Source organism: Brassica napus, unplaced genomic scaffold, assembly GCF_020379485.1.
Source record: "Brassica napus cultivar Da-Ae unplaced genomic scaffold, Da-Ae ScsIHWf_1416;HRSCAF=2001, whole genome shotgun sequence".
NCBI classification, from domain to species: domain Eukaryota; kingdom Viridiplantae; phylum Streptophyta; class Magnoliopsida; order Brassicales; family Brassicaceae; genus Brassica; species Brassica napus.
The window spans coordinates 1-16,549 of record NW_026014829.1 but is presented as its reverse complement, the minus strand read 5'-3'; the positions used below and the strand labels follow the sequence as shown (position 1 = coordinate 16,549).

The following is a 16,549-nucleotide window of genomic DNA, read 5'->3' as shown; positions in this document are numbered from 1 at the left end:
AAAATTATTATAAATAAAAAAATTGAACACCAAAACATCAAATTCCATGTTATGGCTAAAATGTTTTTTAAGAGAGTGGTCAATTATTAGAGCTCTCTAATATCTTATGGTATTTGATATTTTATATTAAAAATATAAGCTAAACTTAAAGTGATTTTATTAGGTTTTAAAATACAAATAATAAAACAAAATGTATTTCATATTACAAATCATATGAAATAGTAATGCAGAAACAACTATATTATATAAAATAAACATTTAATATTACAAATCATATGAAATATTGTGTTCATGGACGGCTTCGTATAAGGAATGGTCAAAGCGAATACCCCGAACCTACTCCAATATTGGAAATTTAAATATAATATTTAATTTATATTTAGAAGGTCTTATAAAACATACTAATATAAAATATTTTAATGAAAAAAAAATTAGTTAGTTTTTGTTTAGATTTTTGATATTGTTTTAAAGAATATTTCTAAATAATATTAAAACTTAAAATTATAAGGTATAGAAAATTTTGTTGTCCAAGGACCCTAGATGATACTGAGTCTGTCCTGGTTGTGTATGTATATGTATAAATTTATACAATATATACAGAACTTTTAATTAATATCAATGGATGAAAAGTATTTAGCAATAAAAGATAAAAAAACAGTGAAAAAACAGCAAAATATAATTATATTTTATGCAAAACCCATAGATTATACAAAAAAAAAAACAAAGCATGATAGTACATATAAATATGTAAAAGTTATTACCCTGTAATATACTATTAAATTAAAAAACTCAAAATAATTTGTTTAACCTGTTAAATAAATTATAATAGAATGAGACCCTAAAATTATAATGTGAGAGAGGGGTCTCAAGCCATTTTCTCTTTCTCAACACCTCCTAAGGTAAGTCCCTGGTCATGGTCGTGACACTACTTTCCACAGCATGCTACTATTGGAGAGTGCATCTTCTCTTATGAGAGTTGGTCTTATATATGACGTCGTTAATGCCCAAGGGAGTTAAGGAGTGGGCTTTTATGGGCTTCCCGAACAATAACCATTAGAAAAAATAAGGAAACAAATCTCTACCAAAGAACAATTAAACATACCTTCAAACGTATACAGCGAGCGAGTAGGTAGATTCATTGATCTCCTTTTAGCCTCTACTGGTACCAGATTCTCCCTTCATCGTTTTCACCGAATCATGTTTGTTTCTTTCACCGATTATTGGGTCTTTAATTGGCTTGGTTCCTGGGTGGATCTATAGTGTTATTCAGTCCTGGTGTTATTGCCTTTTGATCTGATCCATGCACATCTCTTTTATTTTTGGTCTGATCCATGCACATCTCTTTTATTTTTGGTCTGATCCATGCACATCTCTTCTGGGTTTTGCTTCTCTCCGACTGATAAAGTTATATACGTTGCGTAGAGTTTCTCACTTTCAGTTTAGTGCACACTTATTCACTTGTTATACATCAACACAGAACTGCGTGTTTGGATTTGTTTTGGTCTTGATTTACGTGGCTTTCGTCTCTGGCTGGCCATGTGGGTTTTAAACTTTCTTGCCGTACGAACCTGAATTGTGTATTTTTATTTGCTTGGCTTATGTTCTGAACTGAATTTTTATTTGCTTGGCTTATTTTTATTTTTATTTAGGTCCTTGCAAAATTATCTCGTCACCTGCTCCTGTTTTCACTCTCATTGAGTTTTTTATTTTCAATTGTCAGCATATGCTAGCCTTTAGTATTTTGCCATTGGCAAAGCAACATCCTGTGTTATGGAAACCATTGTGGTCTCTTCCTGACGCAGTTATATTTAGTTTTTTTTTTTTTTCCAATTGTTAATAAGTATATGGGTAGCCTTTAGTATCTTTTTCATTGTTTTTCCTGAGGCACTTTTATTTAGTTTTGTTTATGTATATTGTAGTATCCTAACCGCGGGATTGCTGATCGATTTATGCAAAATGCTATAGTGAGTGAAAGCCAGTGCATCCTGGTGACTCCTGCTTCCAAGACTACTTTCTTGCCAGAGGAGCTGTGTATAGGATTTGGTATCTGCGTGAAGGTAGGCTGTATACTTTTACAATAAATATGTCACCTTCAAGTTGGTTGGACACTAAGTGAGGTTTTGGTGCAGAGATACCCTTTCGAAGCTGTTCAGATAATCAAACCAAATCTAGGCAGGTTGGATGTAAGTATAGCCTCTCTTCTTAAGTTTACATACTCCTTGAGCATAGAACTAAACATTATATATTTAATTGTGGGATTCTCGAAATACATGTATGTATATATAAATACTAGTATTTAACTGTAGATATCTTAAAGCTAGGTTAAGTTTCCGATAATTTTGAGATACTTGCAATTAAATATTAATATTTATATATACATAATATATATATTTATTTTGAGGATTTTATGTTGAGAACTCTCTATTGGAATTGTTCTAATGCATGACTATTCGCCTGTCTCTTTATGGCAGAATCCTCAGAACTGGCAAAAATATTTGACTCACATCCGCGGGTCAGAACTTGAAAGCTATCTCACCCGAGTGGTAGAAGAAAATCTAAAGGTACGGTGTGTAAATTGATCTTGATATTTTTTCCTAAGGAAGCAGCTCACTAAGCGAGTCTGATTCATCTTGAACGTATATAAAGCCCCAACATGTCGACCAAATAAAAAAAATTGTGAATATGCTGGACGAGAGAGAAATGCTGGTGCAGATTTGTGCTGGTCTGGGGTTGGACCGTAGAGCAAAAGAAGTATTTGGTGGAGAGCTGCAGTGGTTTGCGATTGCCATAGGTTTCATAGAGAAGGCTGAAACTTATATGTTGGACGATAGGTTTGATTCTATTATCTTCTCTCTTTTGTTCCTGAATCTACTTTTTATCTCACTGAATACTCATTATCTCCCTCAAGGTATAGTATATGATCTTTCTAATCTTTATCCTTTTTTCACTGCAGCCGTTTGTTGAAATGTGGAGAAGTGACAACAATGTCTGATCTTCCAGATGATTTGGCAGAAGAGATATTGTCTAGGGTTCCGTTGACATCCCTAAGTGCAGTGCGTTCCACTTGCAGAAAGTGGAATGATTTATCCAAAAACCAGGTTTTTGGTAAGTCAGCATCAACAGGAAGGAAGCAGTTTCTTGGGTTCATGCTGAAAGATTATAAGGTTTGTTCGATGAAGTTTGATCTCCAAGGAATTGGAAACGAAGGAGACTTCGTTGATCCATCTATAAAGGAAGTCAGTATACTTGACCAAGTAGAAATCACTCAGGTCTTTCACTGTGGAGGTTTATTGCTATGTGTCACCAAGGACAGGTCGAGACTTTTGGTGTGGAATCCTTATTTGGGGCAAACAAGGTGGATCCAACCAAGAAACACTTTCCGAAGTGAAGACAGATATGCTGTTGGATATGACAAGAACCGTAACTACAAAATCTTGAGGGTTTTTGGCAAGTATGACACCAAAGGTGAATTTGGAAGCGTCGACAAATACCTGATTTTTGGGTACGAAATATACGAGTTGAGCTCTAGTTCGTGGAAGGTTTTTAACGTCAGTCCCGACTGGAATATAGATAGTTATCAACACGGCGTGTCTTTGAAGGGTCATACTTATTTTTTGGCTGAAGAGAGGTGGACGATAGGTAGAAGAAATAAACTGAGGAGATAATCTCTTTTGATTTTACAACAGAAAAATTTGGAAAGCGGTTGCCTCTTCCGTTTAAAACTCATGATGTAGGCAACTTTGTGTCTCTATCTTGTGTCAGAGAAGAGCAGCTTGCGGTATTACATCAAAGCAGCGTGATTGATCACACATTGGAGATTTGGGTCTCAAGTAATATTGATCTGGGTGCAGTTTCGTGGAGCAAGTTCTTGAGAACCACCTCTTTCTGTCGGGTTGATTTTCAAGCTGGTAGTTTCTTCATAGACGAGGAGAAGAAAGTTGCTGTGGTTGTCGATTTGGACAATGGTGGACAAGCACGGACTGAGACCCATTACAACCAAAGAGCTAACATAATTGGAGAAGATGAATATTTCAAACCTGTGAATGTTGGAGAGGCCCTGGATCATGGAAAACTTAACAAATTTGGATTTTTGATCTCTGATTTATGTCGCCCAGTTGTGTGCTCTTATGTTCCAAGCACAGCGCAACTGCAAATGCAACCGTGAACATGGAAAGAAGGCGATGATTAATCAGTTCCAATTTCAACAATTGGCTGTCAATTGTTAGTTTGTCTTTTGATATATATCATCATCTAACTATGATTATGTTTGCTTAAGTTAAGTGGTAAATTATTTCCTCTGAATTGTTATAATTTTAACATATGGTATAATCTTCCAAAAATCAACATGTATTAATCCAATATCGTACTTTTAGAGGGGCTTATTGAATTAGAAATTTCATAAAATTTTAGTTTTTTTTTCAAATCCTCTCTCATTGAATATCCCTTATATATTAAAAGAGAATAATTGTAATAAATGCGTTCACAATAAACTTGAAACATGTATGTAAAAGCATTATAATAAATGCGTTCACACTAAAATGGACACATGTCACATGTAGAGAGGTTCTCAGCCAAACTCTACATAAATATGTTCAATACTTTACTTTTTTTAATATAAAACTCACATGCATGGTTCTTCTTTACGTTATTTTTACTGTTTACGAATAAAGCTGGATAAATAATTCATATATTTTGATTCGATTCGTTATCCATTTTGATTCGAACCGAAAATCCGGATATTCGTTACTCTACGAAGCAAATCAAATACTAAAATGTAATATCCGTAAAAAAAAATCAAATCACAAATATCAATATTGATAGGAACGGATATCCAATTTGATCCATTATATGCATATATACATATATTAAAAAAAATTATATATAAGTTATATATTATAGTTTATATAAATTTTACAATATTTTTGTTTTTAAATAATTTCATTTTAAGAATTTTATTTTTCATGTATTATTTTGAAAAAATGTCATTTAATATTAATTAACAGTATCTTTATATATTTATCAACCATCTTTATATACTTTTACATACATACATGTGCACATTGACGTGAGCACCTTATAACTAAGTATTTACCACAACTGAAATATCTGATTTTTTTAAGTTAAAATATTATTTTCCTTAATGCTTCTTTCACTATCGGCCAAATTGTAGTAAAATGATTTATATTAATAATTTTCTTTTCTTTTTTTAACTATTATCCGTTTAGAAACTATAATATGAAACCATTGGTTCGACATCACAACTATCTAAGATTTATAACATGAAAACAAACAAATAATAGTAATTTTTGATTATCACAGGAAAAAAAAAACTAAAACATCAAACATTTTAACCGAACAAACCAAATAAACATTTATTTAAAATGGTAGTTATATTTTAGGAGATTAAAAACCAAAAACAATCTAAAACCGAACCGATATCCAGATTAAACAGATTAATGTCTCCTTATTAAAAAATAACGAAACTAATAATCACGTTATTATCTAGTGGTATTTTAAAGTTCTAACAATTGCATGTTTTTCACTTACAAAAAGAAGGTAGTTGACTCATATTGTTCAGCCTGTGGACTGCATTACCAGGGCCATGCTTGATAGGAAGCAGGTCAAGCATTGGAGTCGGGGCCGGTTAGACTAAATACTCCCTCTGTTCCTGAAAGTAAGATTTTCTAGAGTATGCACGGTTATTAAGAATTTAATAAATGTTTATAATTTAATTTATTTTTTACTTTATTATACACTTTCCAATAACTTTCCACTAATGAAATTTAATCAATTCAAATATTCTCAATTAATGTTCCTCAAAAGTATAAAAAAATACCTTAACAATATAGAAAATCTATCTCTGTGGAACAAGAAAAAAATCTAAAACATCTTACTTTCGGGAACGGACGTAGTATTATTTTAGGGTCGATTTCCGTAAAGTTGTCTTTAATTCCGTGCTTGATTAAGCTGCTTTAACTGATCAGGTCACAAGTTCGGGATAGCTTTAGCATCGTTTTTGTATTATCTGTGTTTTTACCAGTTATTTTAGGTTAAATAGTTTATCTTAAAACAAATTCAAATTAAAAAAATTCTATGCTTCTAACCTAGAAAAAGTCAGGCACGGCCCTGTTCATTACTCTCATTGTTGTTGTACCTTCTCTCAACTCAGGTACATTTCTTGCCACGCCTTTTGTTGACTTAAGCTTCTCGTCGTATAATCTTGTGCTGGCTTTTGATGGTTGTTCTGATCTTCTGTATGTTGATTCTTGCTGTCTCTCTTCGAAACTTTGGGGAGTGTGCAAGCGGTCATAGAAAATCGCATTCTGAAGCACTAACAGAGATTAAGAGTGATCTCACTGACACTTGTTCCCAAATGATTCTCCAGCTTCATGATGTCTCTGATCCCAATAAGGTTGGCTGGCTCTATAAGAAGGCATGTTTAGCTATGATGATCCCGTGGTAGTATCACATCGTTCTCATGCTAGTTTTTTGGTTATGTGTGATTACTTTGAAGATAAATGTCAAGATTAAGATTGTTTCTGAATCCCCCTGTGGAGCAGTTGCTGCTGAGGCAAAGAAGGCGCAGGCAAACTAGGTAGTACTAGACAAGTAATAATCCCTGTTCTTATTCCTTTTAGTTTTGTGATTATTATATCGGTAAAATCTCATAATGATGGCTTGCACAGTTATGTATTTCGGATCCAAAAATCAAGAGGCTGTAATAAGCTTTGACTCAGTGATTTGACAAATATGGAAGAGATTCAGAAAGGGGGGAGAAAAAGGTCCTTGGAGTTACTAGATTGGAATTTAAGAGAGGATATATATCTGTTTGATTGCGTTTGCTTTACGGGAACCAAATTATAATTTGGCACCTTTTTGTTAACTTGGGAGCTTATGGGATCTTCTTGGTGTTGTATCCTCTCGGACAAAGGTTCTTCTTGGTTTTGGGTTTGTGTACTGTGTTCTTTCAAGTTTCATGTGATTCATTGGAAGAGGGAGAACAAAACGCAAATAGAAGTCTTCTCAAGTCTGTCAGTTTTGATTCATCTGCAAGGTGGTCTTACTAGAATGATTAATCATCAAGGGGAGAATCTGTCTTGATCTCCACCTTGGTGGGGGCAAACCTAAAATCCTGGCATCTTGAAACTCCAACTGATATGTCAAATGATGATCCCAGTGAAGATCCATCTAGAAACTTAGAGAACAGAAGTTTTGTTACAGAACCCAACAACATAAATCAAACTGGTATGGAAGATCAAAGCCAAATAGGGAACCAAGTACTGTCTACAGGGCAAACTTCTGAATTATTATACTTTAAAAAATGCATTAAATGCATAGGTACTGTACTTTCGCATATACTCAGTCTTGTTCGTTGATAAAAAAGTTATACTCAGTCTTGTTCCTTTAGTTTTATGAACATGATATGAGCAAAATCTCTAAAATTATCTTATTAGTAACAAAACACAGTTTTAATGCGTCTCTTCACAAACTTCTGCCTTGTTGTTCAGCGTTTTGATCTTCAATAGCCTATCATAAACGCACCATGGGAAGCTCCAGAGTTGATTGCTCTCAAGGCAGTCCGTTGACACATAGTCTTTGTAATTTGTCACAATATACCAAGCAGAGGCTTTTGCCAATTCATCCACCCCTTCATCGGCAATGAACCAAGATAATGCCTCTTTTGTCAGCGAGCGAAACGCCTTTTCAATCATCTCCCCACTCTCGGTGAACGGCTCTGTCATCCCCATACCACGACAAACAATCTCAGCTTCTGTTTCAATTCCAAAAGTGTCCATCAAATGACGTAATTTTGAATCGTAACTTTTCTTGTAGTCGGTTGCTAGCTCAATATGGTTCTGAAATCCCATGAACACAAGATCCTTATCATGAGACAAAGGAGTGGAGGATGTGCTCGAGATAGATGGAGGACCTAGTTTCTTGAGCTCTCTGAAAAGCTTACCGATCACTGTCTTGGACTTGTACGCTAGTTTATTCTGATTTTCCATAAAATCTGGATATTCTTTTACATACAAATGTGGTGGTATTTTGACTTCAACCCCGGTTTTCGGGAAATCAACAGCTGCTGAAAACATCTTTGCCAGTTCAAGGCATTGTTTGCTCCCTGCCTTCTCCCCCTCTTTATCCGCAAACACCTTATGCAAATTTGAGATTGTTCCTACATTGTTATTCAGAGGGTAGTTCGTGAAATGGTTGGTGATTTCCTGGAATTTATAAAGCCAACAATCATGAATTATTCTTTAACAAATAATAAACTTACGATAACAATAGCTTGATTTAACTCTTCTGACCTGAATGGTGACCTCATGATCCAAAGCTTGAGGTTCCTCAGCAGTGTAGTCCATTGGCTCATACGTATTTGGTGGTATCAGCTCAGGATCCCAGCTTACGAAATACAAATCTCCATCCAAATCGCTTCCAGAACACTCATTTGGATGTGGCCTATGCAGCAACCAAACAGAAGAAAAAAAATTCAAACCAAAAGCAAATAATACTTCTCAAAACAATCACAATCAACATTTAAAAAAGGTGTTTACCTATGCCCCTTTTGGGGGAAAACAATGCAGTCAGTCATATGATTCAAATCTGTCACTGCAATAGCTTTAAGCACACGGACATCTCCGGGATGCAAGCACGGACTTTTCGCAACAACAACATCTCCTATGATGTTGTATGGCGGCTTGGAATCTAGGGTGAGAGTAGGATCTTGTGTGGGACTGGATTCTGACGTGAGACTGAGATTTGTCGAATATGAACATCGTACGAACACCTGCCCGTATTCTAGAGTATTCGTTTCATCCATACAACCCATCATGGATCTACCTTTAGGAATTAGAATACGGGTCTTGGTACGTAGTTCCACCAGTTTTGATTCTCTGATGTAGTGAAGCATCATTGATAGAAATGGCTCTGAGGGTTTAATACCACAAGAGACTAGATCCTTGAGAAATTTGGTATGCTCCCTTGGAGGCATTAGACAGAGAATCTTCATCGGGTCAATTAAGACGAAGTCTAACGTATCCACAACTTCCTTGTGTTTCTTTTCAAAAACACTGTCACTAACCCCCAAAGTGGACAAAAGTGTTATCATTTGTCTGTTTAGATAACAAGGCTGTTCCTTGGTCCATGCCAACACATCCAGTTTTGTGTGATCCGAATGGAACTTTCTCATACTACTCCTCAAAGACAGTTTCTTTGAGGAGTTTGGATCCTTAGCGACTACTCCTTTGTACCCTCCATATCTAATCTGAAACGCAGATGGAGACACTCCTTCAATATCGCATTTCCTAGCCACTAGTTCAGCAAAATCGGAAGAAATTTTCCCAATTCCATCTGAAAACACATAGCGTTTCCCTGAAGAGAAGATCTCCACATCAGGAATCAGCTCAACATCATCAGCTTCGACAGTGAGCGTCTCTTTAGAAGAGCCGAAAGATTGTCCCAGCCTTGCAGCATACTTGGCAACATTCTTTATGCTCCCAAAGTCCCCCATCCAGGATCTAATATCCGCTGCCTTAACCCCGTCGATGGGTGCAAACATCCAAGTCGATGTGCTCTTCAACTGGCTAGCCGAGTAAGCAAGAAACTCAATTTTTTTCTTTCCGATCACAACACCATCGCTAAGAACAGAATATATCCTGTCGTAAACCTTGGTCTTTCTGTTCACAGAAGATCTTGGAGACAGATCATTGCAGGAAAGAGTTTTCAGATTCTCATCAACAAAAGACACTATGATGAAATTGTTGATATGCTTGGCATATTCTCTAAGTACCCGATTTGACTCATGAGGCTTTGGTCCAGAGAAGTACACTCGCGTAGGTGTAATTTTGACCCTACGTATATCAAAAAGTCCATGTTGATAGTCCAAAGTTGATTCCGTTGGCTTTTCTTTCTTCCCCCATTCCAAGTACTCTTTGGTTAGCCAAGCAATATGATCATACGGACATTTTCCAAGGGATAATAACTTTGGAAGAGCATAATCAATGAATGCTCTGTCAAGTGTTTTGGGATCAAGAAACTGATAAAAAGCAGTATCAAGACTTGTGGGAGGAAGACACCCATTCTGGACCAATGAACTAACGTTGAACAAGACCTCAAAAGGCAAACCAAATTCTGGAGGTGGATCAACAACAGGGGCAAGGCTGTTGGTATTTGATGAATATGAAACCCCAACTCCAGAGTAAGATAGTGTAAGAGGGAACTGTTGATTAAAATATTTTTGAAATCAACCTTGAGCTCACGGGGAAACTTGAAAACAATGCCAGATGACTGACCGATTAGAGAAGATGATGTAAAATCTGTAGTTCTTATCCACTCATTATCAAAACCACCTCTGCAGAAGTTTAACTTTTCATACTCAGGATCGAGATGTTGATTCTGGTTTTCATAAATTTTGGGACCTCCTTTTAACTGAATCAAAAGAAGCTTTGAATCCTTTTCTTGTGAGAGATGCCAACTGATTTGCCAGATGTTTTCATAAGGCAGCTCCATTCGGTAGTCTTCACTCAAATGCGCCGAGAAATGCAGGTTCTGGTTACCACTTCCAAACGAACAACCAGCACTGTACAGGTATTTGAATTTCTCTGGTGTCGCCAAAAATCCAAAATGCATGAGTAAACCGTCGATATAATGTTCCATTGAAGCTTTGTCTTTACTGTCAATTTCATATTTCCATTCATGAAAATTGAGACGATAGGGTGTGTTGACTTCGGTGGATTGCGTGAGGAGTTTATTCGCATGTGTCTCTTGTGCAAACTGAACCAGCGCATAAAATTTTTCACCATGCTTAGTCTTTTTAAGCCTGATCGCGTGAATAGTTCCCGAACCAGTGATACTCTCGAAAAGCTGTCTAACCTCCATTGCGTTCACCTCAGGTGGGAAGCCACTCACATTAACCATCTTTCCCATTGTCTCCTATAAATCATTGAAGAAAAAACAGAATCTAACATAAGCAAGAATGCTAGAACATTATTACAAATCAGAAGAAAATATCCAGATAGATGATGACATACCGCAGCTGATGTTGATTATGATCGTTTTGCTAAGTTTCAAGTTCTGTGAGACACTATGATTTTTCAAATCGACAGCCTTCTTTTATTTTCGTTTTAGAGTGATCCTATTGGTTGATGTTCTAGTTCTCTACTACGTTTGATTGTTGTAACAAGAATTGAATCCGACAGTGAGATATATATTGCAGTCGGATGGTGCAGAGCTCTCTCAGTGATGTATTTATGATTCAAAGACATTTTTTAGGAGGGAGTTTAAGAATAAATGTTCTTTGTTTAAAAAAAGAGAGAGGATTTTAACATAGTCCAAATCTAACGACTGTATGTTGCTTTTCTATTAATGAAATTGATTTGAAATTTACTATTGTTTGATACTGTATTTTGTAAATCTTTAATATATTTTAAAATTTAGTGTTACTAAAATTGAATTTAAGGTTATTTAAAACTAAAGAGGTGCTATAGAATGATGGACATTTTTAAAGTTTAAATTTAACCATAATTTGGTATTATTCATTTAATGATTTTAGATTATGTTTTAACACTAAATGTTATCAGATCTTTTATTTATAAATCATGTGTCATCTAAATATAGTGTTCTCCAATTAAGCTCAAATAGTTCATTAAAACTCATTTTTATTCAAAACTAAATGTTTATTATATGGTGTCATTTGAAATGAAGTCTAATAGATTTCACGAGTAAATGATTAAATACAAAATCTAAGATATATTATATATACTTTGTAGTCCGTACACATAATTTCATTTAAAATGATTTCAATTTTTAATATTATAAATTATAAACCAATGTATCTTATAGTAGAAGTAAGAATCAATGATTGAATAATAACATCTAAATGACTTTGCAACAATTTCTGAATATAATCATTTGAAATTAACGGATCTTTATTAGTAACTTATTTAAAATAATCCATAATATATAGCATATTCTATTTATAACTTATTTAAATTAGAATCCAAAATATCTTGCATATGTTAGAATTCACACAATTTTTTTTAATTTGATATATAACTGGGCGAATAAACCGGATACAAAAACCAGAACCGAACCCGATCCGATAAAAATGAATCCAAACCAAACCCAACATAAATACCGAACGTGCCTTGTTCTACGGTATTTTGGATTATGAGTTTTATCCGAACCAAACTCAAACCCAAATAAATATCTGAAAAACCAAAAATACACAAGATATTATTGAGTACCTAAAATAATTATCTATTAAATGAATCATTAACTCAAATATTTAGTTGAATATATGTTTTTGGTATTTGGTCAATATTTTTGTTTTTTTCTGTTTTGACAATTGCATTGAAGTTTAATTACGAATATGTTTGCTTCTTAAGTTTAAACAATGTGATTTTATTTTGAAGTTTAAATAAATTTATTTCGTTGTTAGTTGTTAATTTTTACTTGTTTTTGTTTTTCTCCTCTTAGCGATTACTTCTGAATCATGTCACTAAGCTTCTGCTAGTGTAAATTGTTTAAATTTTCCAAAGTTTAAGAACTGAAGTGTGTACTTTCAAATGTCAAAAAAGTATTTTGGTAACAGAAAACAACGGAACAATAAACTATTTAAAATAAGTCAACTATGCTGAAAACAAAACTTTAAAACTAAAAATCCATTCATCATCATAATTATACTCTTCATCTTCCACAAACACTTTACCAGCCCCATCTCCTCCAAAATCTTCTTTAATTTCATTCTCATCAACTTCCACAATCACCGCCGGCTCCAAGTAACTTCACCTCTAGCCTAGGGCTCGTCTAGGCACACTTTATAACACACATGTTCTACCAAATGTGGGATCAGATCGTCCACATAGATGATGTCATGCTTCCCTATCCCCTGAAAACCAAGGTGCATCAGAATGTTATCATAGAGAAGGCATATATTTTGACACCAATTGGATCCAACATATGGACCTAGCTCATTCCACTTATGATTTTCAGGGTGCATTAGATTGTTCCGTCCTCCCTCACTCTCTTCTTCAACACAGACTCGGGAACTACAGTTTTGGTTACTGCAACAGTCATCTCGACATAGCCAAATATAACAAAACTGGATTACACTATATTAAACTACACTTGTCCTGGAAAATAGAACTGAAAAACGTATATAAACCCAAGTTAGACTGCTAATAAAGTTAAAGCACGGAATGTAGCATTTTAGATAGTAAAAAGAGAAAACCTATACCCTTTACATGTACACAAATCTATCATTGATATTTTTCATAATCACACATTATTTTTACTGAAATATACGATTTGAGCTCTAATTCATGGAAGGTTTTAACGTCAATCTCGACAGGAATATAGATTTTTATCAAAGTGGCGTGTCTTTGAAAGGAATACTGATCTTTCTTTCTTTTTTAATTGAACTTTAAATTTAATTAAAAGGCCTTTTTTACAACAATGTGCAACCTATAAAAGAATTAACTCATGAACAAATTTATTCTGTTTTTTATTCTCCTGAAACTCCAAAACTTCATTACTCCAAAGCTTCTTCTTCCTACGAGCTTTGCCTTGTGGAATACTCATCTTTTAGCTAAAGAGAGGATGAGAGTGGGTAGAAGAAATAATATTGAGGATATAATGCCTCCACCATTTAACGCTCATAGTGTAAATATATTTGTGTCGTTATCTTTTGTTAGAGAGGAGCAGCTTGCGGTCTTACAGGAAAGCTGAGTGAACGGTCCGTCATTGGAGTTTTGGATCACAAATAAGATTGATCCAGACGCAGTTTCATGGAGCAATTTATAACTAAATAATAAAAAAATTGATGTGATAAAATTTGTAATGCAAAACATTGTGTAGAATTAGTCTCTACACACAAGCTCAAAGCTCCTTTGTACCCTCCATGTGTAATTTGAAAAGCAGATCGATGGAGAATCCCCTTTGATGTTGCATTTCCTAGCCACCAGTTCAGCAAACTCAGAAGATATCTTGCCAATTCCATATGAAAACTCTATGGGTTCGACTGGTGACCATTCTGGAAACAAGAGAAACGAATAGAAAAGAAACGTAAAGGAATAAATTGCAGTAATGAAAAAGAATGGTTGTTCTTTCTCAAATTTAACAAGGAATACTTTTGTTCTTTCTCTACAAAAAAAGGAATGGCAGGGAACGAGAAGAAAAATTTATTCCTCGTGAATGGTAGGAAACGTGAGGGAATGCATTATTCCTAGTCGTTCCCTGGATAGCGTTTCTCTAAAGAGAAGATCTCCACATCAGGAATTAGCTCAATATCATCAGCTTTGACTTTGAGCGTCTCTTTAGAAGAACCGAAAGATTGTCCCAGCCTAGCCGCATACTTGGCTGAGTCTCTTTAAGTCAAGAAACTCCTGTTGACCAGGTGGTAAATTTTATGCGTTGGTTCAATTTACACAAGAGACAGATGGGAATAAACTCCTCACGCGATCCACCAAAGTCAACACACCCTATCGTCTCAAATTTTATGAATGGAAAGATGAAACTGACAGTAAAGACAGAGATTCAATGGAACATGATGTTGATGGTTTACTCATGTACTTTGTATTTTTTGGTTCACCCGAGAAACTCAGATATCTGTTCAGTGTTTGTGGTACTTTTGGAAGTGGCAACCATAACCTGCATTTCTCGGTGCATTTGGGTGAAACTACCGAATGAAGATACCTTTTGAGAACATCAGGCAAATCAATTGGCATCTCTCACAAGAAAAGGCTTCAAAGCTTCTTTTGATTCAGTTAAAAGGAGGTCCCAAAATCTATGAAAAACAGAACCAACATGTTGATGATGAGTATGAGAAGTAATACTTCAGCAGAGATGGATTTGATGAATGGATAAAAACTACCGATTTTACATCATGTTCTCTAATTGGTCAGTCATCTGCCATTTTTTTTAAGTTTCCCTATGAGCGCAAGGTTGATTTCAAAAATAATCAACAGTTTCCCCTTATATTATCTTTACTATGGAATCGGAGTTTTCATATTCATCAAATACCAACAGCCTTTCCCCTGTTGTTGATCCACCTCCAGAATTTGATTTGCCTTTTGAGATTTTGTTCAATGTTAATTCATTGGTGCAGAATGCATGTCTTCCTCCCACAAGTCTTGATACTGAGTTTTATCAGTTTCTTGATCCCAAAACACACGACAGAGCATTCATTGATTATGCTCTTCCAAAGTTATTATGCCTTGGAAAATGTTCCTATGAGCATGTTGCTTGGCTAACCAAAGAGTCCTTGGAATGGGGGAAGAAAGAAAAGCCTACGAAATCACTATCAACGTGAACTTTTTAATATACGTAGGGTCAAAATTACACCTACGCGAGTGTACTTCTCTGGACTGAAGACACGATTTGACTCATAAGGCTCCGGTCCAGAGACGTACACTCTAGTTGGTGTAACTTTAACCCTACGTATATTAAAAAGGCCAAGTTTATATTCTAAAGTCGATTGCATAGGCTTTTCTTTCTTCTTCCATTCTGAGTACTCTTGGGTGAGCCAAGCAACATGAGCATACGAACATTTTCCAAGGCACAATAACTTTTGAAGAGCATAACCAATGAATGCGCTCTGTCGTGTGTTTTGGGATCAAGAAACAGATAAAACTCAGTATCAAGACTTGTGGCAGGAAAACACGCATTATGCACCAATGAATTAACACTAAACAAAATCTCAAAAGGCAAATCGATTTTTGGAGGTGGATCAACAACAAGGGCAAGGCTGTTGGTATTTGATGAATATGAAACCCCGATTCCATAGTAATATAATATAAGGGGAAATTGTTGATTATTTTTGAAATCAACCTTGCGCTCATAGGGAAACTTTAAAATAATGGCAGATGACTAACCAATTAGAGAACATGATGTAAAATCTGTAGTTTTTATCCATTCATCAAACCCATCTCTGCTGAAGTTTAACATCTCATACTCATCATCAACATGTTGGTTCTGTTTTTCGTAGACGATAGGGTGTGTTGACTTCGGTGGATCACGTGAGGAGTTTCTTCGCATGTGTCTCTTCTGTAAATTGAACCAACGCATAAAATTTACCACCACCTTTAATCTCTTTAAGACTGATCGCGTGAATAGTTTCCGAGCCAGTGATACTCTCCAAAAGCTGTTTAACCTCCACTGCGTTCACACCAGGCCGGAAGCTACTCAACGTTAACCGTCTTGCCTATTGTCTCCTATAAATCATTGAAGAAAAACAGAATCTATGATAAGCAATTAAGAATGCTAGACCATTATTACAAATCAGAAGAAACTTGTAACATCCCGAGTTGTGGTATATGGAAAGGCTTAAGAGAATTGATTTGGCTACCTATGTCACCAAAAGTTGACTTACTTTTTCCGGAGCACATCCTGAAAGAACTCTAGAGTTAAGCGTGCTTGAGCTGGAGTAGTGGAAGGATGGGTGACCTACCGGGAAGTGATTCGCGATAGCGTGCGAGTGAAGCCAAAGCATGGGAAAAGGTAGGGTGGTGATTGCAGGGTCAGTAAACAATGATTTCGAGCCTTTAGAAAA

General features: G+C 35.3%; 2 pseudogenes; one reads left to right on the top strand and one right to left on the bottom strand.

Annotated features, from left to right (window-relative positions):
- The first annotated feature begins 419 nt into the window (after positions 1–419).
- LOC125597277 lies at positions 420–4,302 on the top strand (annotated as a pseudogene).
- A 2,693-nt stretch (positions 4,303–6,995) lies between these two features.
- Positions 6,996–11,795, bottom strand: LOC125597279 (annotated as a pseudogene).
- Between the last annotated feature and the right edge of the window lie 4,754 nt (positions 11,796–16,549).